Source organism: Phyllostomus discolor, chromosome 3 (assembly GCF_004126475.2).
Source record: "Phyllostomus discolor isolate MPI-MPIP mPhyDis1 chromosome 3, mPhyDis1.pri.v3, whole genome shotgun sequence".
NCBI classification, from domain to species: domain Eukaryota; kingdom Metazoa; phylum Chordata; class Mammalia; order Chiroptera; family Phyllostomidae; genus Phyllostomus; species Phyllostomus discolor.
The window spans coordinates 84937317-84963045 of record NC_040905.2 but is presented as its reverse complement, the minus strand read 5'-3'; the positions used below and the strand labels follow the sequence as shown (position 1 = coordinate 84963045).

The window sequence follows — 25729 nt, the reverse complement described above, 5'->3', positions numbered from 1 at the left end:
TGAGGGATACATTTCACCCTGTTAACAGCAGTTTAACCCCTCTTATTGCTGAGTATAATTTTATTGTATGAATATTTCAGTTTATTTTAACCTATTCTGTTGATGGACAACAGAATACATTCCAGTTCTGAGCTCTATGACAAAGTTGCTGTGAATTTCCTTTTATAAGCCATTTTTTTATCATATGTCCATTTCTCTTAGTTATATATTTAGGAGAGAAATCGCTAGACCATAGGGAAAGTGTATTATTTAATTCTATGAAAAATGGTCAGATCTTTTTCCAAAGTGGTTTTACCCTTTTGTTCACCCACTAACAATGTATAAGAACTTTGGTTGCTCTACTTTGTCACTGTCACCTAAACATTGTCATTGTTGTAAGTAATTCCTTTATTTGTTTATCATATTATGGATGATAAAAGAGCTTAGAACAAACTGACCAAAAATCAAAAGTTACATTGCCTTGGTACGGATGCACCTCAGTTTGGAAAACTCAGAGTAACTGCTGCTACAAAGGTGGAGAACAAAGCAAACAGCACAAAGCTGAGGCACGGCATGCCTCTGTGTGTCCTACCAAAAAAAGAAAAAACAAAATGGGAATGCAGTGGTAACAAATGAATCCTTTCCAGAAGGTGGCCTGTGTGTACACCCTGGAATCTGGAGGCTTTGGGATAAGGACCATTGTCAGAGGCTGGGAGGTTGAGGGGCTGAGTTCACTGTGCTGGGAAGAACTTGAATCTTCAGAGTCCAGTGAAGGACCTGAAGCCACCTTGCCTGACTGGTGCTTCCTCACCACTCTGAAGTGCAGGGAAACCCAGCTGGAAGCTAAAACTAGAAACATAAATCCTCCTGGCAATTGCATCACAGGTGCTGATCCTTATCTTTGGTTGTGTTGAATTGTTTGAACTTTGGTTCAGGAGACTTCTCTCTTATCCCAGGTCCACCAATTAATTAAGCTTTGAGAGACAAGTAAAGAATATTTCTCAATACTCCTTTGAAACAACCTTTAAAAAACTGGAAACCCCAGACACCATGTTTTCTATAAATGAAAGCCCTCTCAGAACACAGGTATGGGTGCTTTCACTGATTAAAATGGAACAGAACTGCATCTTGGTGAGCCCAGGGATCTACTGCATCGCATCCACACATGTGCAACAGTGGAGTCTGCTTTCCTGAGCAGCTCCCTCAGAGGTGTGCTTCAGGATGGGGTACTGCTCTTGTGCAGAAATTGCAGAGCCCCGGTCTCATCCTTCAGCTGCTGCAGCATCTGGAACTCTGTCTGGCATGCTATCCATGTTCCTGGTAGGGTTGTGCAGGGTCGGGTTGTGGAGAGTCATGGCCATGCGATTTTCAGCCAGGTCAAGTGGATCTTATTGGTCAGCTCACCTGTGACTCTGTTACTCCAAGCACACAAGAGCCCAGGCCCATTGCCTTGCTGAGCCAGGTGGTAGACAACAGTGGCCAAGGTCACTGCTTTTTCCATGCCTGGTACTCTCTGAATCAGGTTTAGTGTCTCTGCAGCACAGTTTTCATAGCTTAGACTTGAGAGTGGTTGAGGTCCGGGAGCCCTTGTACGTAAAATGCTTAGGCAGCTGGCACTTGGTGATCACATGCACTTCATGGCCAAGCAGTTTGTGGTAGATGTGGCCTCAAACAAAGGCCTTGTTCACAGCAAACATTTTCCATGCACGTTGCATCCTGTGGAATGTGGTTGACTTCCACATAAAATCCACCAGGAAGTCATGAATCACTGGCACAGGTACCCTCACACTGCTTTGCAGCTCAATGGCGATCTCATTGACCAAATTATCAGGGACCTTCATGATGTGGCTATTTCTACTTGGGTGTCAGGTATCCTTTGTATCACCAGCACAGATCACCTCCCTGCATGAGCCGCATGTCTGAACCAAATTATGACTGATCTTTCACAATCAGAATCAGTCTTGGGTAGATCATGCTTGTTAAGGTCCGGGCCCCACCTGACCATGATGTTCTTTTGAATCTGGGATGTTTTTTTAGTTTCTAATTGTAGTCACCCTGCAGCTTGACCAGAGGGTCAAACAGTGTTCTGGTACTGGTAAGAGCCCTGGAAATGCAGAAGGAAGTGCTGTGGCTGATTGTCCACATTCCATCCCACTTCTCCGTGTCCTCCAAGGAGGCGGAAGGATTTTTCTCTGGGTCCCCTCCAGCTTGTTGATCTCCTCCAGCTGGGTGGTGACCTGACAAGCCCACCACTACTCCTACTTGGAAGGGATCTTGGCCAACCAGACAGGATGCACTGGTCCTAGATCAGGGCTGCCGCTCCTAGCTGTCCCAGTTGATGCCCTTGAGCCTGCTCAGACTGCAGCAGGGCTGCCTGCACAGCGGCACCATGACCCAATTGGCCTAGAAAGGAATGAAGCCAAGGAGGAAAACTGTTGTGGCAGCCACTATTGGAATCCTTTGGAACTGTCTCCTCCAGGAGCCCATCCTAATGTATTTTGCTCTTACTAGGTGATTTAGAACGTGGCTGACCGAAGTATACCCACATTGGTAACATAACCACTTCCTGCTGGTAATGCAGTACACCATGCAAGCTGGCTTGTGTATTCCACAGTAACTTCAGGCTCATACAGGGAAATTCTTCACATAATAGGTATATGTTCATCATCTTCACAGTTCAACTCACTAACAATCAGCTGGTCTTGGCCCTGCTATCATCAGTAGAGGTTCCTCAGGATTCCCTGGGTCAGCCCACCTGCACCTGAAGCTGATCACTGTGCCCACGTGGAAAGTGCTACCAGTGCTGCCACCTCCAGACCGCAGCGGGTAGTCAGCATCTGCCTGGGGAGGGTGAAGTCAGTGAACGAGAACTCGGAACCCTGCTTGTCGGCAGCGCCGACAATCTCGGGTGATGAAAATGTTCTCCATATTAATTTGGGTGGTTGTTATACGGAAGCATACAACTGTAAAAATCATGGAGCTGCATACTTCAGATATATGCATAGTAATTTATGTGATTTATACCTCAACAAAAGTTTAAAGTACAGCATCACTTCAAAACAAACCTGGATTAAGACATTTTATTTGTTTGTTTCTTTATTACAGAAGGAGGCAGGTCAGCCTTTTTCTTGTCTAGGAAGGTGAGAATCTCTAAGCTGAGCCTCTGTGCCTCTGTGTTCGTGGTGCCTCTGCGCTCCTGGTGCCTCCACGCTTATGGTGCCTCCGCTTGGAGCATGCTCAGGCCAGCTCTGTGGTTGCAGCACTGGAGCCAGATGGTACGCCAAGGCCTTGGCCACCAGGCCAAGAGCCACAAGTGCAGAGCCTCTGCCACTGCTACCATCAAGCCCCTCGGAGCCGCCTTCAGCTTGCAGCATGCAGCGGGAGCTACCATCACCACCACCTGTTGTGAGTAGTTTTTAAATTTTACCTATTCTGACAGCTGTGAGGTGGCCCCTATTGCATTTTTAATTCATGTATTATTATTTTTCTTTAGTTTTAGAATTGTCTTTTTATTCATTTGATATAAATTCCAGTTTTCTGGTTAACTTCATCTTGTCATCTATTATCTTAATTAATCACAGCTATTTTAAAGTCTTTCTGAAAACTAATATGCACATCTCACGTCCTCAGTTTATTTGCTTTTCCCCCCTTTGTCTTTTACTTTGTGTAGCTGGTAATTTTTTTTATGGCCTGACTTATAGAAATTATGTATACAATTTAGAGGGGTCCTAGAAAATGTTATCTTTCTCTAGACAGGATTTCTTTAGCTTCTGGCATGCAATTAGAATAGGCATGGATTACTTTAATCCAGACAGACTGAGCTGATTCACAGCTGGGTTTCAGTCTTTGTAAGCCTGGTCCCTTTTTAGCTTAACCTCACTCTTAGACTGTAGCCCTTCTATTCTGTGTCCAATGGATACTTCAGTTTTTTTTAAAATCAGAATCCCATATTTTTAATGGTCCCTTAGTCCCATTTTTAAAAATCTCCCAGAATGATGAAACTGCCAAAACTTCTGCATAGATTTTCAAACTCTAGCAGCTACTTTCTGCCCTACTTTTATACTTCTTGATCCACACTACTTACAAATTGGCAAATGCCTCAAGAGGAAAAGAGGCTCAGACTGTTGGGCTCAATTCTTTGAACCCTTTTTTCTAGAATCTTGACCTCTGAGGTCTTGGCTGTGTTGATGCCCTTGAAATCCAAATTTAATCTTCCCAGGACCATGAAATTGTTGAAGTTTTTAAAAAGACTACTGATTGTTGAAAGTAAAAACAATAATGGAATATGTTGAATTGAAATACTCGTATATGGCGAGGATACAAAAATTGAGTGGGGAGTAAATGGAATTATACCATTATATAATTCTTGGGTTGTTTCTTAAGTAGTATTATAGTATTTTAATTGAGACTGGGGTGAGTTAAGTGTGCATATTTCAGTTTTTACTGTAACCACTAAAATACACACAAGCAGACAGACACACACACACACATGGGTTGCTGAAATGCCAATAAATTAGATAAAATTGAATGATAAAAATTACTCTATAAACCCAAAAGAAAATAGGAATAAATGAACAATGGAATAACTAATAGATGGGACAAATAGAAAACAAGTTGAAAAAGATAAATAAACAATAAAAAAAGATAGTAAAATTAAACTGATCTGAACAAAACTATAATTACATTAAATGTAAATGCACTAAATACTCCATTAGAAAGAAATGAATTATAAGACTGGATAAAAATCAAGATACATCTGTATTCTGTAATATCTAAAATAACAAGTTAAATTTAAAAGCATGCAAAAAGATATATCACAAAACACTAAGTATAAGTCAGCTGGTGATAAAGTGAAATATAAATCTATCCTATGCCATAGCAATTCCATTTCTAGGTATTCAGCCAAGAGAAATGGAAACGTGTGTCCATAAAAACATGTATACTAGAATGTTCATGGCAGACTTCATTTATAATAGCCAAAGTCTGAATAGCCAAAATGTGAAAACAATCCAAAGATTCATTAGTACAAAAATGGATAAAGATATCATAGTATATTTATACAATGGAATACTACTTAACAATAAAAAAGAATACACTTTTGACTGATAAAACAGCATGGATAAATCTCAAAGCTATTATTTATGTGAATGAATCTAGATGCAAAAGAACACTTACATATCACTTCATTTCACATAAGTTCCAAGAACAGGCAAATCTATTCCATGTTAAGCAAATGAATTAGAAAAGAGGAAAGAGGGAAGTCTCGGGGGTGATGAAATTGTTCTCCATATTAATTTGGGTAGTTGTTATATGGAGGTATACAACTGTAAAAATCATGGAGCTGCATACTTCAGATATATGCATAGTAATTTATGTGACTTATACCTCAACAAAAGTTTAAAGTACAGCATCGCTTCAAAACAAATCTGGACTAAGACATTATTTTATTTGTTCCTTTATAACAGAAGAGAATAGGTACACGCAATCTGTAAAAAACAGATTCTGAAGGTAGAGTAACACTTTTTGCTATCTTATTTTAGTGGGTCATTCACAAATAATTGAATACATGATTGAAACCCATTGACATATTTAGTAGGTCAGTGAGTTTCTTTTTCTAATGATGGTGGTTCTCACAGAACTTTTAATTTTAGGTCCAGTGCACATCTCATGTGTCCAAATTATTGGATAAATGGGAGGGGAAAGGGTTGGGTTTAAAGAATAGAGTGTTCGTGCTTTGAGTAGTACATCAAAACTACATAAAACATTAAATGAAGTAGTTATCTACTCAGACTAAAACAACATGTATTCACAGTTATTTTATAATTGGAACTAAAATGAAATTTAACTAGAGAGTTTGCCTAAAAAGAATTTAAGATAACATAAATATTTTCAAATATTTATGGTAAAGATGGATGTAATGTATGACCAGAGAGGAGTTCACAGTAGAGAAATGCAAACTAAATTAGGGTCAAATGGAAATTTGAGAAGCAGAATGAAAAAAGTCACCGGAGGTCATAACAACAGATTGGACATTAGAAAAGACCAGTGAACTTGCAGATAATCAATAGAAATAAGCCAAATCATAGTTCAGAGTGACAAAAATACAAAGCTGTATTGACCTTTATATTGTGGAACAATATAAAGACACGGAATATTCATAGAATCGAAATCATAGGAGGAGGAAGAAAAATTTGCTTTAAAGAAAAAGATTTAGAGAAAAAATATTTCCAATTAAAAAAATATGGAAGCTTAATCACTTATTGAATCTAAAAGGTCAGTGTGACTTACAAAGTAAACTTTTCTTCTCCAGCAAACTACTTTACCATTTGAGCCATGATTTTAAGTTTTATTGAGATGTAATTCAAAAAAATAACTACACATATTTAAAGTGTACAATTTGATGTTTTGACATATAAATATACCTGCAAAATTTTATGCCTATTTGTAATTTCTCTTCCTGATCCTCTCCCTGGTTCCCCATCAACCATTGATCTGAGTTCTGTCACAAAAGGCTAGTTTGCATTTTCTAGAATTTTTTATAAATGGTAGAGTGCAATATGTACTTCTTTTTTGTTCGTTTTTTTCTTTCATTCAGCATACTTATTTGGAGGGTTATTCACATTGTGTGTCTATCAATAGTTCATTCCTTTTTATTGCCAAATAATATAATTTTATTTAATGAATTATTACGCCTGGTAAAAGTAAGCTATGGTAAGAGAAAAAAATGATTGCCTTAAATGGGAAGGTGAGGAGATTTATTGGAAATGGCCTTGAGAGAAGTTTCTGTGGTCTGGTACTGGCAGCAGGGTGCACACCTATGGCAAAGCCCATTGGACTATATTGTTAAGATAATATGCATCTCACTGTGTGTAAATTTATACCTTAGGAAAAAAGAAAAAGGCAGGTGTGAAAGACAATCAGGCACATGGCCCACCTGCCATCCTAGTTTGTTGATAGTCTCATGTGCTTGAGTCAATGATTTGTTTATGGTGTTCCTGGTTATTCACAAATACCATCTTTAGATATATTTTTAAAGCATTTCCCTCTGACTTAACTCTTTTGTTAAGGCAAATTTAAGAAAAGTGTATTTTTTTGACAAGCTTTATCAAAATACTCTAACTAAATCAATCATTACTTTCCCCAAGTTGTTTTTATGGAAGTAAAGCCTATGACCCAAACTAAGTATAACTATAATAATGCCCAATATTTATTAGAATGGAGTTGCTAATGTTAAAGCCTCATTTTTATAAGTTCTTCTGGATCAATAAAGTATAATAAAATATCACACAGCCCTGATATCATATAGACTTAAAATTTTGTCATAAAAACCAAGAGATATTATTCAAACTAACTTGCAACTCAAATAATTTCAATTAAATAACATTTTTATTGAATGACAAATGATTGAAGTATAGGTGTTCATCTATTCATTCTCCATTTATTAACTACTTACTATAAGAATAAATGTAAGATTTTATGTGCTTTACCTACTTCTGGATACCTTTGGTCTTTTCAGTAATAAATATTAGCTTATATCAAAGAGTGATTGCATGGTATACAAAACTCAGTATTAGGCTGTATGTAATAAGATTACCCTCAATGTTGGAATAATATTGAATATATTCAGTACTTGATATTGCACTCAATATTAAGCTAGGTGTAACCTAAGTAAAGGGCATTGGATTTATAGAGCCTACAAGTGCCTGGACCACCCCTTATAACAAACCCTTTTCTGAGTATGTTCAGTCTTCTATTTCATTTAAATACCATTAATTTTGGCAGAGCAAAAATGTGCAATGTAGTGTTCAAGTGTCTTTGAAAAATAATTACCCAGCCAGATAAACAAATCTATAGCTTCCCATCCTGAGTTTTTCCCCTATAGGGTTTTGAGCACTGTGACTTTACAGTTAGAACATCAATGTGATAGTCATCATTTAATTACAATTTATCTTTACACTTGCTCTTTTTATTTTGAAATTCTGTTACCTGATGCTCTGAATCATCTAGCACGGGACCAGGAACCTCAATTTGAGTAAGCTCGTCTCCTGCTACTGAAAACTCTAACATCACTTTCCTGAATGGAAAGATCTTTGTCTCCAGGAAAATTTCATACTCCTGGGCCCATCAGGCCCTTTGAAGAGTGGTCCCTTTATGTATACACCCTGACCTTGTTCTGCCTCTCCCCTTTGCTCACTGCTCCCGTTTGTTGATCAGGCTTTCTCTCTGGTCCTGGAGAGTGCTGAAGTCATTCTGCTATTTGGGTTTTAAGAACATTCTTCCTCATATCTTTGGATCTACAAGTTTGAATCTTTATTATCACTCAATCCAGCTTAAATGTTACTTCTTTTTCTTTTTCTCCAGCTTTATTGGAGTAAAAATTATAAATAATATTAACATTTAAGGTGTATAACATGTTTTGTTATATGTATACACTGTAAAATGAATACCACAATTAAACTAATTAATATATCCATTACCTTACCCAGTTCCCACTTTTTCTCTGTGTGTGATAAGAACACTTAAGACATCCTCTTTTAGCAAATTTCAACTGTACAATAGAGTATTTTAACCACAGTTTCCATGCTGTACATTAGGTCCCCAGGACTTACTCATCCTGTATAACTAAAATTTTGTACCTTTGCTGACATCTCATTTCCCCCACCTCTCAGCCTTGCCACCATTCTACACTCTCCTGTTACAAGTTTGACTTTTTAGATTCCACATGTAAGCGAGATCACACAGCATTTGTCTTTCTGTGCCTGGCTTATTTCACTTCTCGAAATATCGTCCAGGTTCATCCACACTGTTGCAGATGGTAGTATATCCTTTTTGGCTGGGCCAGACAGTCCCTGAAATTCCCATATGCAATTCCCTTTCCCTGCCCCCAGTCTTTATATTGTTATCTGTGTTATTATATTTATTGAATCTATGATGCTTATGTAATTGTCTCTAAGTTTGTTTGGACATTTCCTATCTCTCTTTATTGGACTGGAAGCAGGGCTGTGTGTTGCACCTTTTCAGAGGTGTTATAAATGCCATTATTACTAGTCCCTAAAATAGTGCCTGGCATAGCAGGTGCTCCAAAAATATTTGTTGAAAAATTAACTCTTGAATGTAATGGTTTTGAGAGGCAAAGGTAATTAATGAGTTTATTTTAGCCATAATCTTTTCCATTTTTATTGCTCTGCTGGTTTCTTGCACCCCCTACAACAAAAACCTAAATTGAAAACAGTGAAAATAATTAAATTTTTTAAAAAGAATTATATTTCACTGATTATGTTATTATAGTTGTCCTGACTTTACCCCATTTGCCCCCCTCATCCCAGCACGCCCCACTCCCTCAGGCAATCCCCTCACCATTGTTCATGTCCTCGAGTCATGTGTAAAAGTCCTTTGGGTACTCCATGTCCTATACTGTACTTTACATCCTGGTGGCTATTCTGTAACTACCTGTTTGTACTTCTTAATCCCTCACCTCTTCACCCATTTCCCCACATCCCCCTCCCATCTGGCAACCATCAAAATGTTCTTTGTATCCATGATTCTGTTTCTGTTCTTCTTGTTTGCTTTATTTTGTAGATTCAGTTGTTGATAGATATGTATTTTTGCCATTTTATTGTTCATAGTTTTGATCTTTTTCTTCTTCTTAAATAAGTCTCTTTAACATTTAATATAATAATGGGTTGGTGATGATGAACTCCTTTAGTTTATTCTTGTCTGGGAAACTCTTTATCTGCCCTTCCATTCTAAATGATAGCTTTGGTGGGTAGAGCATTCTTGGCTGTAGGTCCCTGTTTCTCATGACTTTGAATATTTCTTGCCAATCCCTTCTAGCCTGCAAAGTTTCTTTTGAGAAATCAGCCCACAGTCTTGTGGGATCTCCCCTGTAGATAACTAACTTCTTTTCTCTTGCTGCTTTTAAGATTCCCTCTTTATCTTTAACCTTTGGAATTTCAATCATGTTGTGTCTTGGAGTGGGCCTCTTTGCATCCATCTTGTTTGGGACTTGCTGTGTTTCCTGGATTTGCGTGTCTATTTCCTTCACCAACTTAGGAAAATTTCTTTTCACTATTTTTCAAATAGATTTCCAGTTTCTTACTTTTTCCCTTCTTCTGGCCCTCCTATTATGTGAATATTGGACATCTTGAAATTGTCCCAGAGGCTGCTTATAATATCCTCATTTGGGGGATTCCCTTTTCTTCTTTTTGTTCTGATTGGTTGTTTTTTGCTTCCTTATGTTCCAAATCATTCATTTGACTCTCAGCTTCATCCACTCTACTGTTGTTTTCCTATAAATTGTTCTTTATTTCAATTAGTGTACCCTTTGTTTCTGACTGGATCATTTTTTATGCTGCCGAGGTCTTCACTAAGTTCCTTGAGGATTGTTATAAATAGTGTTTTGAACTCTGTATCTGGTAGATTGCTTATCTCCATTTTGTTTAGTTGTTTTTCTAGAGTTTTGATCTGTTCTTTCATTTGGGCCATGTTTGTTTGTCTCCTTGTTTTGGCAGCCTCCCTGTGTTTGTTTCTATGTATTAGGCAGAGCTGCTTTGACTCTGTGCTGTGGTAGTGTGGCCTAATGCAGTAGGTATCCTGTAAGGTCCAGTAGCACAGACTCCCCTATCACCCAAGTTGGGTACTCAAGGTACTGTCTGTGTGCACTGAGTATACCCTTCTCTCATAGTTGAGCCTTGATTGCTGTTGGCAGCTCAATGGGAGGGACTTATCCAGGCCAGTCAGCTACAACTGCTGGCTGTGACCACTGACCACCACCTTCCACCCTCTGTGGAGGATCAGTTGTGTAAGGGCAGGGTGGTGGTGCTCTGACATGGTCTGTAGCTGCCCACTGGGTACACTGGCCCCAGGGTTCCCCAGGTGGTGCAGACCAACGTTAGTCCCCCTCCTATGTTTTGATGGCTGCTATTAATGCTGGATTTGGAGATTCCCAGGGGAAGCCAAGCTGTGAATCCAGACTGGCTGCTGCTGCTACTGGGTCTGGGGCTCACTGAAGCCCACCATTGCTTGTTTGATACAATTTAGGAAGCTGTGAAGCTTGAGCAAAGATTAGCTATTCATATGGAAAGCAGCTTGGGTAGGCCTTCAAGTTGTGTGGGTCAGAGTCTCTGGTGACCTCCAAGGTAGGTCAAACAGTGTTAACCAGGTTAATGGAGTCTCCAGTGGTTAATGGTGCCATATCTCTAGATATGGCACCAGTTTTGCTGGAGGGTTTAGAAAAGGTGTTACAAAACAGAATTGCATAGAGTGAACAATATACTATTACTGAATGGACCCACCCTTGTGCTCCGGGGGTCCCCTACCCTGTACTAGGTTTGCCTTCCCTGCCACCAGAGAAAGACATCTCTCAGTACCAGAGACTGGTGAAAAGGAAAGGGATTATTTATTTAAAGAGTTATACAAATTTAAGAGTAATGACTTAATGTCTTCATTGAGATCCTCAAATCCTTTAGAATACCCACAAATGCACAGTCCTTCCTTCCGCTTCTGCCCACTCCAGGGTATCGTATCTCAGGAAAAGAAGTAGAAGTCCATGGTTCTTCTCTGCTTAAGCTGTGTGGTCCCCAAAAGACCCTAGATTCGCATGGCTGCTGCGCCTGGGTTTAAATCCCAGCACCAGTCTTCCTCCGCAGCACCATTTCCAACTCTTTCCACCATCAGTTATACCTGCCAACATTCCCATATTCTTCCAGCTTTACTGGGCTGCCATAGTAAGTCCAGGCAGGTGTGGCTGCATGGCCACAGATAGTTAACATATCTATGAAACCAGTTAAAGGCTATAGATATGTTAAGTGACTGTTCTAGAGGTTATCTGCAAAACTGTTGCTATGCAAAACAACTCTCCATGGCCCTGCTCCATGTGTCCCATCCCCCAGCTCAGACTGGTCAGGGTGAGGACATCCTATATATGTTTTTACTAATATTTCCTGGACACCCTGAGTTCTGGACCCCATTACAAATCTCTATTTGGGACCCCCCACCTTGGCTTCACTCCGTTACAAAGGGACAATGGCCTCTGCTTGCCTTGATGCCAGACACTTCATTTCTTTCTGTACACTACAGGTGCCTTGCAAGCTGCTACCCTGGTGCTGGAGTCAGAGGGAGTGAGCCTGAGTAGGTGAGTCTGTGTGTGGGTTCTTTAAGAGGAACTGCTTGGGGTTGCAGAAGTTTCTTCCACCAACTCAATCCCAGCTGGTTTTTGCAGCTAGAAGTTGTGGGGACTTATCTTCCTTGCACAGGAACCATGGGTTGGGGTGGCCTGGTGTGGGGCTGGGACTTGTTGCTCCAGAGATATCCCTCCTGAATTTTTACCCACCACATGTGAATGTGGGACCAGCCATTCCACATCTGTGCCCCTCCTACCAATCTGGATGGAAGTGGTTTCTTTAATTCTGTAATTGTCAGATTTCCATTCAACTTGATTTCTTAACAGTTCTGAGTAATAGTGTTGTATATTTTAGTTGTAATTTTGATGTGGTTGTGCAAAGAGGTTAGCCGTGTCTGCCTATGCCATCATCTTGACCAGAAATCTATGTATGGAATTTTTTCCCCAGATCTCTTTGATATAAATTGCAAAGAAAAGAATTGGTCACTTAACTGAATTGCTTAAGAAAGAAATTGCTTAAGAATGATGTGTTCATGTTCCTGATACTTTACTTTAATATTAATGATTATAAGCAGAATATATTTCTTCATATTCATCATTAACATTTGGATCTGTATTTGTGTATTAATCATAAATAACTAATGTGTGACCAGTATGAGATATTACCCATCTTTATAAATCTTTTGTGATAAGACTACTTTGCTAGGTAGATTAGATTTCATAATAATTTATATGAGTCTTTGAACTCATGAAAAATATTTCTCATTCTCAAACACTAAATATATTGATGGAGAGTAATATCACATTTTATTTAAAAGGATGTAGAACACTTTTTGGCAAAATTTAAAGCAAACACGATGATATAGTTAAATTGAAGAAAATATGGATTTGTGAATTAAAACTTCAAATGGCCAGGATTTTAAAATTTAAAATACATTTTCCATCTCGTAGAATATATTTATTGACTTATAACATAAAAGCCATGCATAAAATCTTTTTGTATTTTCAATATTCTAAAAAATATTTAAACACTGTGGGGTGAGATTTTTTTTTTTAATTCTGCCTGATATGGGACTCAGGGATGAATAGACATGTGGGCTTTGGTCAGGTTAGGTGAACTTGGCCTATCTGATTAGTAATTGATCCTGAGTACATACATTTCATTCCCTGGAATTGATAACGACCACAAAAAAGCCAACCCCTTTGCCTTCCAAACCCATCTACAGAATACAAATACTGCAGCCAGTGTATTTAAAAAAAAAAAAAAAAAGACATTTTATTACACCAGAGCATTTCCTCCTTTTTCTCTGTGGTATCATTTGAAGTCTGCTTTTTAAAACAGAAGTTGAACAAATGAATCCTTCTGTCCTCACTTTCAGTTGTCAGCAGTGCTTCAGTGTGAGATGAAATAAATTGCCAAGCCCTTTCATCTTCTATAATCAGCTCTGCACAGCTGAGTACACCCACAGCCCTGCATGCTGCCTCTGCCAGCACTTCATTCTCTGTGGAACAGGAAGTCTTTGTTAGTGCCACATTTCCAACGCTTTGCACAGGACTGGGGTTATTTTGGTTCCCTCCCCGCCTTCTTGCTCCCTTGCCCCTTCCACCTCTTTCCCCCCTCCCTGCCTGCGCATTGAAGGTGCAGTCCATTTTCTATAAAAAAGAAGTTTTTAGGGAGTAATATTATTTTTAATGAAGACGTGTGACATGGGTTTTTTTTCACCCTACAACACAGTCATGCAAAGCTTCATTGCTTTAGTCATACACATATTGACAAGAATTACAGATTGAAAAGTACTTGTGGGAGTCTGAAACCATATCTTTACCTTTTCAAAGTGCTTCATTTTTAAAAGCATAGAAGCAACACATTTATATTTCTACCATAAAGACAGGACAGTCAGAGAGATTTACTTACTAAAGTCTAGGTGTTATCCTTCTAGCACTCAAACCATGTGGGGGTTTATTGGGAGCAAAGCAGAGAATAACACTTTGATGAAGAGGATAGAAATACGTGCCTGGTAGTTGGGGTATTTTTTTTTTTTTTTTGGCCTTGAATTGATTCCTTTTAAGACTACCTTCCCTCTACTCTGTGTGATTCTGGCAGGTGCTTCAGTAGGTGATTTTTCCTCCTTCTCCCCCTCTTTTTCCTCATCTTCCTCCCAGTTAGTAGCACTGCTGATGCTGGCTGAGTGGTTGCTAGGTGTCAGGCCCTGCTCTAAATGCTTTACACATATTAACTCAATTACTCATGCAACAACATGATGAGATAGGTATAATTTATTGCCTTCATTCTCCAGATGAAGAAACTGAGGCACATTTTGGCTAAACAATTGATCTAATGTCACAGCTAGTAAGTGCTGGAACTGAGATCCAAATCCAGATTTCTGCTGTTATCTAATACACTTCTAATGCCACTCTCAGGGTGGGCAGATGACCTTAACCCTTGGACACAAGGATTGTTTCAGGACAGGGCATGTGGTCCAAGAAGAGGGAGATGGCTCAAGTAGAGAGGTGCACATGGCATCTTCCCACAGGGGTTACACAGCCAGTGGGATTGGTACCTGGATTGACAGGGGACATCATGCCTGTATGTGCAAAAATAGAGCTCTAAAGGTATTTACTGAGCTCTGGTCTAGCTGTCCCTGATTCAGTTTACCTCGGAATGTTTTGGGTTTAATGTGAGCTGATAAGTTTCCTTTGTTTGCTTAAGCCAACTACATTTGGATTTCTCTCACTGAGAGAAGAAAGGTTGTTGAGTGATAGAGAGAAACCATATTTGAATCCAAAGTAGCCCTGCAAAAAATGATAGGGTCCACTCAACTAAGCCACTCAATGCTTACAAAGTACCTTTTTGAAATGAGAAGATATGCTAACTGGGAAATGTGTATTGATCTTTTAAATTTGAACTTCTAAATTTTAATTTTATCTCAAGTGTAAAGGAACTAGAAATGAATTAGTTTCCTATCCACTTTCTGGTGAGAGAGACCAATGGCACTTGGAAACCAGTTACAACAGACCAGAAAAGGCAATTCCCAGGGAATGTCTTTCTCTGGATGGCTGGTGAACACCAAGAGAAGGAAGTAATTTCTCCTTGGGCTTTCACTCAAATTAGCTCTTTCCACAAGACCAAACTCTCCCTATTTCTTCTTCTTAGTGCCCAGCCCAGAGTGCAGAATTGGGGGTATGGAGAAGGTCACAATGATGACCACTTGTCTGAGTTTTGCAGAATTGCCTTGTTTTATGAGAGGGAATTGCATTGTATTTATGCTTGTCCCAGCATCAACACAGCCCCTTGCACACCACAACAGCTTACATTTTCTGGGTGTGTCTGGGAAGGTATTTTTGGAGGAGATTAGCATACGAATGAGTAGACTCAGTGAGGAAGACTGTCCTCCCTAGTGTGGGTAGGATTTATTTATTTGTTTGTTTATTTATATTTTATTGCTTATGCTATTATAGTGTCTCACTTTTCCCCCTTCACTCTCCTCCACCCAGCCTGCACCCCACTTCCATAATCAGTCTCCTCACATTGTCCGTGGCTAGGGGTCCTTTACATATATGTTCTTTGACTAATCCCTTCACCTTCTTTCAATCAGTCTCTTCCTCCTCCTCCCTGACCATTATAGCTGTCAGCCTGTTGCATGATTCTATGCCTCTGGTTCTATTTTGCTCCTTAGTTTATTTTCTTCATTAGATTCCTCTCATAAGTGAGGTCATATGGTATGTGCTTTCACTGACTGGCTTATTTCACTTAGCATAATATTCTCTAGTTTCACCCATGCTGTCCCAAAAGGAAGGAGTTCCTTCTTTCTTTCTGCTACATAGTATTCCATTGTGTAGATGTACTGAGTTTTTTAATCCACTCATATACCATGGGCACTTATACTGTTTCTAGCACTTGGCTATTGTAAATAGCACCACTATGAACCTTGGGGTGCATAAGTTCTTTTGAATTGGTGTTTTGGGATTCTTTGAGTATATTCCCAGCAGTGGAATTGCTGGGTCAAAAGGTAGTTCTATTTTAGTTTTTTTGAGGAAATTCCATACTGTTTTCTACAGTGGCTACATCAGTCTGCATTCCCTGCAACAGTGCACTAGGGTTCCCTTTTCTCCACAACCTTGCCATCACTTGTTTTTTGTTGATTTATTAATGATAGCCATTTTGGGAGGTGTGAGGTGATATCTCATGGTGGTTTTAATTTCCATCTCTCTGATGGCTACTGGTGTTGAGCATTTTGTTATCTGTCTGTGGCCCATGTGTATGTCCTCCTTGGAGAAATGTCTATTCAGGTCATTTGCCCATTTCTAATTAGATTATTTGGTGTTCAGTTGTATAAGTTCTTTATATATTTTGGAGATTAAACCCTTATCTGATATATCATTGGCAAGTGTGTTCTCTCATACTGTCATTTTCATGATGATTTCTTTAGCTATGCAGTAGTTTTCAATTTGGTATAGTCCCATTTGTTAATTTTTTCCTTTATTTCCCTCACACTAGAAAATATATTGGCAAAAAATTGCTATGCAAGATATCTTAAACTTTACTGCCTAGGTGTTCCTCTAAGACTTTTATAGTATCCCAATTTGTATTTAAGTCTTTTATCCACTTTGAGTTTATTCTGGTTCATGGCACAAGATGGTGGTCTACTTTCATTTCTTTGCATGTACCAGGAGATATCTCCCAACACCACTTTTTTATTGAAGAGACAGTCTTTAATTCATTGTATGTTCATGCCTCCTTTGTCAAATATTAATTGACCATAAAGGCACAGGTTTATTTGTGGGCTATCTATTCGGTTCCATTGATCTATGTGTCTGCTCTTATGCCAGTACCAGGCTGGCATCTTTTTTATCTTTTTTAAAATGTATTTTATTGATTATGCTATTACAGTTGTCCTATTTACCCCCTTCGCCCCCTCCACCCTGCACACCCTCTCCCACCCACATTCCCCTACTTTAGTTCATGTCCATGTGTCCTACATATAAGTTCTTTGGCTTCTACATTTCCCATACTATCCTTACCCTCCCCCTGTCTATTTTCTACCTACCATCTATGCTACTTATTCTCTGTACCTTTTCCCTCTCTCTCCTCCTCCCATTCCCCTGTTGATAACCCTCCATGTGATCTCCATTTCTGTGGTTCTGTTCTGTTGGGGTCCACCCTGCCTGGTATCAGGAAGCTGTAACCCCTCTGTGGCTAAGGCTGAGTGAGAGACCTCCAAACCAGGAGACACTAAGGAGGCAAAACTTATTTCCCTGGCATGAATGCTGCCTGTTCTAATGCCTGGCTCCCTTTGCATGATTGGCAGTCAATGATGGGTAACAATTTTCTAAAAAAGAGAATGAACTTAAGACAGACTCCATCACATGAGAATGCCCTCAGGGAAGAAACTCAGGGGGCTGTGGAAATGAAGGGGTGATCGACATCGACCCTTGCCCCCTCAGTTTTGCCAAAGCCTGAGTCCTTGAGAAATCCAAGTCTTACAGCTGTCTTTGTCTCCTCTGCTTGACTCAGGCCTACAGAAATAACAGGGGTGGTGTAGATCAGACCAGAGTCGGTGGACCCCCCAGGGTAATCAGACCTGGGACATAGAATATGCAAGATCCTGTGAGATCTGATTGCTGGAGGATGCTCTTGAATTAGAACATGAGGGCCTGGGCAGGAAACAAAACTAGCCTTTTAGGTCTTGTAGTCTTTTTAAGTGATAAAACCCCAAAATCTCAGCCCAGAATCCCAGTGTGAGTTGTGCCAGCCCCTTTGAAAGCTACCTATTCATTTGATCTTCCCTGCTAGACTATAATCCACAAACTGTATCTGTATTCTTAATAAAATCCTACTCAGGCAGCGACTCAGGTGCTCTCCACTAGAGAGAGTGGCCATGCCATTCCTGTTCCTCCACAGGACTCGTAGCCTGTGTGTATGTTTTCTCGTATCATGAGCAGCTGCAGCATTCGAGGACACTGTAGGCCAGTGGCCACCTCACTGTTCCTGTTCTAATTGTTTGTTTATTTTTTTTTTTGTTTTTGTTTTAGGTGTGGTTGTTAATAATTGTGAGTTTTCTGTCACTTTACTGTTCATATTTTTTATCTTCTTTTTCTTAGATAAATCCCTTTAACATTTTACATAATAAGGGCTTGATGATGAACTCCTTTAACTTGATCTTATCTGAGTAGCAGTTTATCTGCCCTTCCATTCTAAATGAAAGCTTTGCTGGATAGAGTAATCTTGGATGTAAGGTCTCTTTTGAGAAATTAGCTGACAGTCTTATGGGAACTCCTTTGTAGGTAACTCCCTCCTTATCACTTGCTGCTTCTAGGATTCTCTCCTTCATTTTAATCTTGGGTAATGTAATTATGGTGTGCCTTGGTGTGTTCCTCCTTGGTTCCAACTTCTTTGGGACTCTGTGAGTTTCCTGGACTTCCTAGAAGTCAATTTCCTTTGCCAGAATGGGGAAGTTCTCCTTTATTATTTGTTCAAACAACTTTTCTAATTGTTGCTCTTCCTCTTCTCCTTCTGGTACCCCTATAATTCGGATGTTGGAATGTTTAAAGATGTCCTGGAGGTTCTTAAGCCTCTCCTCATTTTTTTGAATTCTTATTTCTTCATTCTTTTCTGATTGGATGTTTCTTTCTTCCTTCTGGTCCACACCATTGATCTGAGTCCCAGTTTCCTTCCCATCACTATTGGTTCCCTGTATATTTTCCTTTATTTCACTTAGCATAGCCTTCATTTTTTCATCTAGTTTGTGACCAAATTAAACCAATTCTGTAAGCATCCTGATTACCAGTGTTTTGAACTATGCATCTGATAGGTTGGCTACCTCTTCATGGCTTAGTTGTATTTTTTTCTGGAGCTTTGATCTGTTCTTTTATTAGGGCCATTTTTTTATTTTTTATTTTTTACTTGATGTGCCTGTTACATATGAGGGGTGGAGTCTTAGGAATTCACCAGGGTGGGGTAATCCACATCACTGGGTTATGGCACTGTATGTGGGGGAGGGGTCAGAGAGGGAACAATGGCGCTTGCTTCACTCTGCTGGATTTCAGTCCCTTCCCCTGCTTCCCCCAAGCAAACTGGGCTCCTCTGTTGCTGATTCCCATGTGAGTGGGTTTGTGTTTGTCCTGGGACCCTGTGGGTCTCTCCAACAAACTCTCCTGTGAGGCTGTCTTCCACTGTCTCAACCCACACAGGTGTTTTCAATCAGTGGTTTGAGGCTTTATTTCCCCGCGCTGGGGCCCTGGGTTGTGCGATCCATCCTGTCCCCCTTTGTTTTGCCTGTTTATCTGCATGCAGATGTAGGACTGCCCAGTCTGCCAGCCACTGTCTTGCTGGTCAGCTGCAGTCTGGATTGCCCTGCTCCACAATCTGTGGCCTCACTGGGTCCACCAACAGCTGCCTGGCCTCGAGTCCTCTCCACTCTGGCTGCCTGACTCCACCCCTCCTACTGGTTTGGATGACTGTTTTCTGTAGCTCCTTGGTTGTTGGACTTCCATACAGTTCAATTTTCTGGTAGTTTTGGTTGTTTTTGCTTTTTAAATTGTTGTACTTCTTTTGGTTGTGCGAGGAGCCACAGTGTGTTTACCTATGCCTCCATCTTGGCTGGAAGTCAGTACTAGGCTGTTTTGATTACAGTGGCCTCATAGTATAGTTTGATATCAGGTATTGTGAGCCCTCCTACTTTGTCCTTCTTTCTCAAGATTGCTGAGACTATTCTGGGTGAGTTTTCTTCCATATAGATTCTTGGAATATCTGTTCTAGGCATGTAAAATATGCCATTGGTATCTTAATAGGAATAACATTGAATCTATAGATTGCTTTGTGTAATATGGACATTTTAATGATGTTAATTCTTCCAACCCATGACCACAGTATATGCTTCCGCTTATTTGTATCTTTCTCAGCCTCTTTCTTCAGTGTTCTGTAGTTTTCAAAGTACTAGTCTTTTACCTTCTTGATTAAATTTATGTCTATGTACTTTACTCTTTTGTTGCAATAGTAAATGGAATTGTTTTCCTTGTTTCTCTTTCTGATAGTTCATTATTGGTGTGTAAAAATGCCATCGATTTTTGAATATTGACTTTGCATCCTGCTACTTTGCCAAATTCATTTATTAAGTCGAGTAGTTTTTTGGTACAGCTTATAGGGTTTCTATGTACAATATCCTATTGTCTAAAAACAATGAGTTTTATTTCTTCTTTTCCAGTTTGGATGCCTTTTGTTTCTTCTTCTTGTCTGATTGCTGTAGATAGGACTTTCAGTACTATGCTGAATAAGAATTGTGAAAGTGGACACACTTGTCTTGGTCCTGATCTTATTGAGGGAAACACTTTTAGTTTTTCCCCATTGAATATGATGTTGGCTGTGGGTTTGTCATATATGGTCCTTATTATGTTCAGGTATGCTCTCTCTATTCCCACTTTGCTGAGAGTTTTTATCATAAATCAGTGGTGGGTTTTATCAAATGCTTTCTATGCATCTATTGATATGATCTTGTCATTTTCTTTCATTTTGTTTATGTGTTGTATCACATTTATTGATTTGTGGATATTGTACCATCCTTAAATCCCTGGAATAAATTCCACTTGATCATGGTATTTGGTCTTTTTTTAATGTATTGCTGTGTCTGGTTTGCTAGTATTTTGTTGAGGATTCTAGCATCTATGTTCACCAGAGACACAGGCCTATAATTTTCTCTCTGTTGTGTCTTTACCTGTTTTTGGAATTAAGATAATACTGGCCTCAAAAAAGAGTTTGGAAGTCTTCCCTCTAGAATTTTTTGGAATAGTTTGAGAAGCATAGGTGTTAGTTCTACTTTGAATGATTGGTAAGGTTTGCCTGTGAAGCCATTTGGTCCAGGGCTTTTGTGTGCTGGGAGTTTTTGGATTACAGTTTTGATTTCACTTCTTGTTATAGGTCTATTCAAGTTTTCTGATTCAGTTTTGGAAGATTGTATGTTTCTTGAAATTTATCTATTTCACCCAGATTGTCCAATTTCTTGGCATATAGTTGTTTGTAGTATTATAATTTGTTACAATCCTTTGTATTCCATGGTATCTCTTGTTACTTCTTCACTTTCATTTCTAATTGTATTTATTTGGGCCCACCTCTTTTTTTCTTATGAGTCTGGTTAAAGGTTTGTTGATTTTGCTTATCTTTTCAAAGAACCAGCTATTAGACTCATTGATCTTTTGAATTCATTTTTTAGTCTCTGTGTAATTTAGTTCTGCTTCAACCTTGATTATTTCCTTCTTGATCTCACTCTGGGCTTGGTTTGTTGTTTTTCTAGTTCTTTTAGGTCTAAGGTTAGATTGTCTATTTGAAATTTTTCTGTCTGCTTTTGGTAGGCCTGTATTCCCTCTCAGGACTGCTTTCCCTGTGTCCTATAGGTTTGGGGTTGCTTTGTGTTCATTTGATTTGTTTCCAGGTATTTTTTGAATTCTTCCTTGATCTGATTATTTACTGATGCCTTATATAATACCATATTATCTAATCTCTGTGTATATGAATGTTTTGAGTTCTTTTCTTGAGGTTGACTTCTAGTTACAAGCAATTGTGATCCAAGAAAATGAATGATGGACTTAAATTTATTTGAATTTGTTAAAGCTTATTTTGTGTCCTACTGTGTGCTTTATCTTTGAGAATGTTTTGTGTGCTTTTGAGAAGAATGTATATTTTGGTTCTTTGGGATGAAATGTTTTGTAAATATCCATTAAATCCATTTGATCTACTGTGTCATTTAATTCTGACATATCTTTGTTGATTTTTGGTCTGAAAGATCTGCCCAGTGTTGGCAGTGGGGTGTTAAAATCACCTATAATGACTGTATTGCTGTCAACCTCTTTTTTAAAGTCCCCCAAGATTTGTTTATATATTTAGGTGCTCCTATATTTAGCACATATATGTTTATAGGGATTATATCCTCTTGTTGGACTGATTCCTTAGTATTATGTAATGACCTTTTCTGTTTTTTGTTATGGTCTTTATTTTGAAGTCTATTTTGTCTGATAGAAGAAATGCTACTTGGGCTTTCCTTTTGCTTCCATTTGCATGGAATATTTTTTCTATCCCTTCACATTCAGCCTATGTACTTCTTTTGTTCTGGGGTGGATCTCTTGTAGACAGAATGTATGTGGATCATTTTGTCTTATCCATTCAGTTACCTTGTCTTTTGATTGGAGCATTTAATACATTTGCATTTAAGGTTATTATTGATAAGTACTTATTCATTACCATTTTTTCCCTTTTGTATCTGTATTCTTCTCTCTCTATTTCTTCTTTTTCTTAAAGCAGCCCCTTTAACTTCTCTTGCAATGCTGGTTTGGTGAAAATGTACTCCTTTAGCATTTTTAAATTTTTTGTCTGGGAAGCTCTTTATTTCACTTTCCATTTTAAATGGGATCCTTGTTGGATAGAGTAGTTTTGGTTGTAGATCCTTGATTTTCATTACTTGGAATATTTCATGCAAGTCCCCTCTGTTTTGTAGTGTTACTGTTGAGAATTCAGCTGACAGCCTTATCAGAGCTCCCTACAGGTGACTAATTGTTTTTCTCTTGCTGCCTTTAACATTCTGTCTTTGTCTTTAAACTTTGTCATTTTAATTGTGATGTGTCTTGGTGTCAGCCTCTTTGTGTTCAGCTCAATTAGGACTCTCTGTGCTTCCTGAACCTCCATGACTATCTCCTTCACCAAATTAGGGAAATTTTCTGCTATTATTTCTTCAAACAGACTTTCTATCCCTTGTTTCCTTTCCTGTCCTTTTGGTATCCCTCTGATGTGAATGTTGTTATGTTCCATGTTGCTCCAAAGCTCTCTTCTAAGTCTTTTTTAAATTTTGTTGCTCTGACTGGGTGTTGTTTTTTTCCACTGTGTTTTCCAAATTGCTGATTTGATCCTCTGCTTCATCAAGCCTGCTTTAATTCTTTCCAGTGTATTCTTCATTTCTGATAATGCATTGTTCATTTCCAACTGTTTCTTAATCATAGCTTCCTTTTTCATGCTGGTGTGGTTCTCATTAAGTTTTTTGAGCATTCCTATGTCTGATAATTTGTTTGCCTCAATTTCACTTAACTCTTTTTTCTGGGAATTCCCCCCTTTCTTTTGTTTGAAGCTTGTTTCTTTCTCTCACCATTTTAGCTGTCTCTTTTCTTTGTTTCTATGTATTAGATAGATCTGCTTTGACTCCCTGATTTAAGGGTGCACTTATGTGGTAGGTAACCTGTGGGACCCAGTGGTGTGGACTCCTTGCTTTTCTGATCTAGATGCTCTAGGTATACCCTCTGTGTACTCTACATGGGGTCTCCTATTTGGACCCTTGATGCTGGTGGCTTCTTTGTTGGAGGAGTCTCCCTTCTGGTTGGCTAACTGTGGTGGGGTCTCAATCCCCACCACATCTTGGACACTGTTGTCCAGGTGCTGGCAGAACAAAGCAGAAAAACACAAAATGAAACCAAAATAAGCAAAACCTCCTCCCAACAACAACAGCAATGTAATGATAAAAGATCAGAAAATAATACAAGTGAAGAGAAATGGAGTATTAAGAAAAGGGAGAAGTAAAAGAAAAAGCATAAGGGAAGACCAAAGGATAAAAAAATGATTATGGGAGGGGAAAAGGGAAGAGAACTAATACAAATAACGAATTGAAAATGGAAAACAGGAAGAAGCTACAAAGAAAGAAAAAGAAAAACTGCAATAAGAAAAGGAAAGATGAAGGGAACAATGTGGTAATCCAAGGTGAGAGTAAAACAAGAGATATAAAAGAAAAAATAGAGCAATAAAAATAGAAGAAAAAATAGAAAAATATAATAAAAATGTTATGAAAAAGAAAAAAAGGAAATAATGAAAGAAAACAGAGTGGAATTTGTCTCAGCAGACTTTAGTGCTTGCCTGCTGGGTTCTCCCTTTGGGTAAGTCTCTGATGTTGTCTGAGGCTGGTGTAAGCCCATGTCAGATGCTGTCCATGTCTATCCCTTGGCAGCCTATTCAAAGCTACAAGTGATCCGGGGTTTGTGGCCAATTCCTCCAGGTTTGGCTATGCATAGCATGGGCCCAGCTGCTCTGCTATGCTGGGTTTTTATCTGCACTGGGCCCAAGGGAATGTCTGTAAACGTCTTAAGTCATTGCAGGATTCCCCTCTGCCTGCTGATCTGCTATCCGTTTTAGACTAGTCTCAAACCTGACTTTTTCTGAGGGGGTTTCTGGTGGAATCTGGGGGATGGGGCTCCTGTTAGATTCTCCTTTGCAGAATATGGTGGGCAGGATTCCAGAGGTTCTGGGGAGCAGTATCCCGAGGGGTTAGACAATTGGTTTTCCACTGGGAAGAGCTTGCTCTTCTCAAGAAAGATAGGTGCTGCTGACTCCAGGTATATCCACAACCGTTCCCCACAACCATTCCCCAACATCTCTCCCCAGTGCCTTCTGCTCTAGACTCTCCTCAAGCAACTCCAGTCTGCTCCACCCTCCCTCTACTGTTGCCCATGGTAAGGGGTTGTGAACACAAAATCTGTTTTTTGGACCCTTTAAGAATTAAGAAAGAAAAAACTGGGGCTTTGTCTCCAGCAGGCCCCAAGTCTTCCCAACAGAGACAAACCTTGTGGTGTTTCACCACTGGATGGTACATGGTCTGCTGATCCTGGCACTGGCTCCCTGTGTTTCAGAGTCCAGTCTGTGGTCCCAGCCTCTCTCCCTTCAAGGGGAAGTTCTGGCAGTTGCTCTACCACCTGGGCCCACTGGCCTTGTGAAAGGGTCATCTCTTTTAACAACTTCACCATTCCTACCAATCATGGTGTTCTTTTTTCTTCCCTGTCCTCAGTCAAAAGTCTCTTTTTCAGGTAGTTCTCAGTTTGTTTCAAGCATCTAGTCCTCTCTTCAGTTCAAATTCCAATTTGGTTCTGGGTGGAGGTATGTGCCAAATCTTGCCCCTTGGGTGAGTATCATATAATCTGTTGAGGTCCTGAATAGAACAAAAGGAAGAAGAAGGAGGAATTTACCCCTTTTCCTCTGAGTACCTGCTTGAGCTAGACATTGCATCTCATCTCATCTCACCTCACCTCACCTCACCTCACCTCACCTCATCTCACCTTCTCCTGCCCTTGGACTGGGATTTATACCACTGCTCCCCTTGTTCTAAATGCCTTTGGACTTGTACTGAATTATACCAGTGGCTTTCCTGAGTCTCCAGCTTCCATATGGCAGATCATAGGATTTTTTAGCCTCCATAATCATTAAACAGAATCCTCATAAAAAATCTCCATGTATCTATAGATGTCTATCTACATACATATATCTCCATATATAGATATGTTCTGTATCTATATATCCTATTGTTTCTGTTTCTCTGGAGAACCTGATTAATACAATTTCTTAAGCACTCTCTAATTCAGGAATTTTTAAAGAACTTCATGCACATTATTTTGCTTAAATTAATTTTATCCTATGGGATGGATACTATTATTATCACCTCTATTTTACAGATGATGAAACTGAGGCACAAGCTATGAAGTAAATTTAGCATTTACCTAGGTATTATGTGATAAAACAAAGATTTGCCCAGGTGGTTAGCTCCTATGCCACACTGTTAATTGTTGTGTTATGCTGACTTTTCTTGTAGAAGGTACCTCATGAATATTTGT

General features: G+C 39.3%; 1 pseudogene; it reads right to left on the bottom strand.

Moving 5' to 3' along the window:
- Positions 1-1056: 1056 nt before the first annotated feature.
- LOC114497314 lies at positions 1057-24717 on the bottom strand (annotated as a pseudogene).
- Positions 24718-25729: the final 1012 nt, after the last annotated feature.